This window comes from Meleagris gallopavo, chromosome 1 (assembly GCF_000146605.3).
Source record: "Meleagris gallopavo isolate NT-WF06-2002-E0010 breed Aviagen turkey brand Nicholas breeding stock chromosome 1, Turkey_5.1, whole genome shotgun sequence".
In the NCBI taxonomy this organism is placed as follows: Eukaryota; Metazoa; Chordata; class Aves; order Galliformes; family Phasianidae; genus Meleagris; species Meleagris gallopavo.
In genome coordinates this window covers 117,724,141-117,728,325 of record NC_015011.2, presented here as the reverse complement: position 1 = coordinate 117,728,325, position 4,185 = coordinate 117,724,141, and the positions used below count along the sequence as shown (strand labels likewise).

General features: G+C 47.1%; 1 long non-coding RNA gene across 1 annotated transcript; it reads right to left on the bottom strand.

The window, feature by feature from the left end:
• Positions 1-1,726: 1,726 nt before the first annotated feature.
• On the bottom strand, positions 1,727-4,179 carry LOC109370681. The gene is made up of 2 exons (XR_002121027.1): positions 3,824-4,179; positions 1,727-1,804 (listed from the first exon to the last, which is right to left on the bottom strand). It is a non-coding gene; the product is annotated as an uncharacterized LOC109370681 (long non-coding RNA).
• Positions 4,180-4,185: the final 6 nt, after the last annotated feature.

The window sequence follows — 4,185 nt, the reverse complement described above, 5'->3', positions numbered from 1 at the left end:
GATCCCGGGCGGGCGATCCCCCGGAGAGGGAAAGGGACTCTCACCGGAGACCGGGAGGCGGCCGCCTCCTGGGGAGTCGGGAAGTGCGGTTCCAAGGAGCGTCATCTGCTTGGCTCGTCCGCAGGCGGCTGTAGGGCTGCCCGCGTCGTTTCACCCTCCCGCTCGCAGCGGCCCCTTTCAGCGCCGGCACCGCAGCTCCCCCTCGCCTCGGGCGGCAGCGCGGCGGGAACGGACGTCGTACGGAAACCCGCTCCGAGCGGCAGCGGTCCCTCTCAGGAGCCGGCTGAACTCCTCCCCCTCGCACCTGGCAGCGACAGGCGATGCGGCTGACCCCGGCTGCCTCCCTGTCACACGCAGCCCTGCCAGCCGCTGTGGGAACCAGGTCACAGAGCCAGGCGGGTCAGGGCCGCCGGCTACAGTTGCTCAGCGCAGCCGTGAGCAACGAACCACACGCAGAGCGGGGCTCTGCCTTAGCCCAAGCTTCCCCTCCTTGCTTTCTGTAGTTTGCCGCTGGCTGCCAAAAGGTAAAGAGATAAGAGGTAAAACAACCCAACAACCTCCTCATGTGCTTAATCACAGAATGTCCTGACGCTATACAAAACTACTGTCCTTTGGGCTGTCCCTGCCTTCTTCAAACTATTCACAGCCTGCTATGTATCTCCTATGTCACTCACTGCTTTAAATAACAGGCTGTGCACCGCCATCCTCTCCCCGTTTATTGCTGTTCCCAACCCCTTTGCTGTCTATTTTCAGTTGCTCATTACCACCCCACCCCATTCTTGATTTCTAAAACAACAGCACAACTCCTCTAAGACTGCCACCTCCAATCTGAATGTCTATCCCACCTCTCACTGCTTCACACAATGAACCTGCTGTTGCATGCACAGCTTCACAAAAAACTACCCGCTGCTACTCCCACTCTGTTAACTGACCTCCCACAGCTCCCACACAGCCTGCTTACTCCACACCACAAACAAACTGCTCCCATTCACTGACTCCTCCATACCGGTGACCTGACCTCTCTCTGCTCAGCCAGATTCATACCATTCCCGTACTTAACTCATACAGTAAATTTGCCCCATTTTCTCAGTTGCTGTTTCAAAACCTGTTACTCGTGCAACCAAGATGATATAACCAACCATTGTCAAAGCAGCTACCGTTCCTGTCTAAGTCCCAAAGGAAAGACATGGAATCAAATGATCTTTCAAATGATCAAACGAGTAGGAAGGGCCCTTTAAAGGACATCTGGTCCAACTCCCCTGCAATGAACAGGGACATCTACAGCTACATCAGGTGCTCAGAGCCCCATCCAGCCTCACCTTCACTGTCCCCAGGGATGGGACATCCACCACCTCTCTGGGTTGGGCAATCTGTTTCAGTGCTTCACTACCCCTATCATAAAAAGCTTTTTTCTTATACCCAACCTAATCTCCCATTATAGTTTAAAACCATTTTCCCTTTTCCTATAACAACAGACCCTGCAAAAGAGTCTGTCCAAAATGCTCTCCTTTACACACTGGGTCTATCTTCTGCCATACCAAGCACACAGTGACGTCTCGTGATTTGGCAAAGAGAACCTAGAGAGAATCTATTTCTCATGTACAGAGTCAACACAACAAAACATCATACATCCCTCTGCACTCTTCAGACTTTTGACCTGTGTAGGTCAATAAGGGTAAAAAGACTGGCAGGGCTGTTTTGGCTTTACCTGACTGTCATTTTGCTGTTTGCAGTTTGTGGTAAGCTGAGGCGTAAGGTGATCTTCAGGTCTCTTCAGAACACTGCCACAGAAGTGGATTCAAACCTATCCAAAAAAAAAAGCACAAAAAAAAACCCAAATAAACAAAACATTCATCAGCTGTGACATACTTACTTCCAGCATTTAAGAGCACAAAAAAAGTGACTCCTCCATATTGGACAATTTACCTGTACTGAAAAACTCAATAATGATTCAATCTCCTAACTAAAACTACAGTGCTGTGAAACTTAGGCCCTAGACAGTAACCAGTCTTTAGCCTTGCATTTTTCTTCGTGCTATAAATATTATCCAGTACAGTAAATCAAAATAATAAGACAGAATATCTAAAGTAGACAATTTTATTGTTCAAATAGAAATAATAGTGTATTTCTTCAGATTTCTGACAGAATTCTTGGGAAGAAGTAAATCATTTCTACAGGCTGCTGCAAGCGTAACAACTGTTTCTATAACCCTATACTGCACTGCATTATTGCATAATTACAGCAGCTAAGTACCTATAGAATCCAGTATTTTCAGCTCATTTTCATCAGTGATCATATATGCCTCATGCTGAGGCAACCACATTCAAGTATTGCATCATATTCTCCATGCTTGCTTTGTATGTCTTGGTCGTAAGCATATATGGTTTTCTCAGAAGCAAAGTATTTTATATAAAAATTGTATAACATCACGTAGTCCAACAGAAGATTAGAAATGAAAATTTATTTTCAAGACCAACGTGCAAAATTATTTGGTAGGAAGACAAAATATATTTTGTTTTTAGCAACATCATTACTGTATTGTTTCTTACCACATTCTTGTATTCTTTCCTTCAAAACAAGAATGCTGGCAATGCATTTGCTATTGTATATCAGGAAATACTATCATGAAAGAATGGAAATGGCATTTGTGGAAGTGGGAAGTGACATATCTTGTTAAACCAGGCATACTGGTTTGGCACACATTTCCATCATCGCGTTCCAATCGTATTGCTGGGTGCTTGGGAATTATTGCCTTGACATAAGTCAGTCAGGCAAAATCTGGGAAGCTCTACACTTTCTAGTGGGCAGAAACACTGCTGATGAATATGAATGTACGTGACACAGATGGTTACTTGTATTGAAAGCAGTTGTTCTGATCATAGAGGAAATTTTGTTAGCAACAATGTCTTCTAGGTCTGTGAGGTGTTTCCACATAGGAGAAACCAGTTCAGTTCCCCATAAGGGAGGATTGTAAATTTGGCCCTTGGTCTCTAAACTGGCTGTCATTAGTGGATCAGGGATTTTACTTGATTTTTAAGGAATGTAAAGCTCACCTGACTCTTAAAACAACAGGTGCTAGCTGTCTGGAATCAAAGACTGAAACTGCTTGTATCTTCGGGCCTTATACAGCACTCAGCCTACAGAGGACACACTAACATGCTAACTCAAATTAACTTTCCACGATCTACATGGCCAACCATACCTACGTTTGTCAATGGACAACTGTTAAATTTGTGCCATAAGTGGTTCCATTACAGTCAATACATAGTTAGAACTAACACTTTGGAGCAAGTAGGTCATGGAATGTTATTAGCACCACTAATATTTTAAATGGCCGCTTCTCCTCAAATACCATTATTTCCATTTTAGGTACCAGACAAAACTGCTGGCAAGTCATATCAATTACAGATACATTCATTTCAGGGAAGAAAAAAAAACCAACCCTACAAATTAGTTGCTTTGTGTTGTTGTGGCTTTTTTTGTTATCTTTTCCTTTAGAAAAGCTCTTTGTGCAGATACAGCGCAAGTGTTACAATCCACTGAAACATCCCTCTGTGCCATTTTCTGAATCTGCTTATGGTAATTTCAAAGCCTGCAGTGGATCTCTAAGGATGCTGCTGAGTTCAAGGTAAGATTCACGAAGGGAAAGGCCGATGGCCAACAGAGATAGCTAACATACGTACAGTGGCCTTTACCGTTAGTGCCAATAAGCTGATGGCCTCCAGACCAGAGATGCTCACTTCCACTACATACAGTCGCACACCGCTTTAACTTCACCCCCATCTCCTTTCTGCACCACATCCCTCAAACACCCCCAACACACCTACGTTTCCATGCTGTTAGATACGCATCGACAAGCGCCGACGTCCTCACAGCCACAGGCCGAAGCCTCCTGGCTTGGGGCGTCTCCCAACCAGGCCGTGCCTCATGCCGATCCTCCCACCGCAGTTACTCCGACACTTTACAGGCAGCGGCGGCAGGCGGCGACCCCGCGCCCGGCCAGCCTGCCGTTCTGAGAGATACGCCCCCCCGTCTGCAGGCACACGCGGAGGCACCGATGCCCCCGGCAGCCGTTACCGAGAGCCTCATACAAACCACCCGCACCGACCCGCCACCGTTACCCGGCGGCGGGCGCAAGGCGCACGCGCGCTGCCGTCGCGCACGCCCGCGCTCCCGCACGCCCGC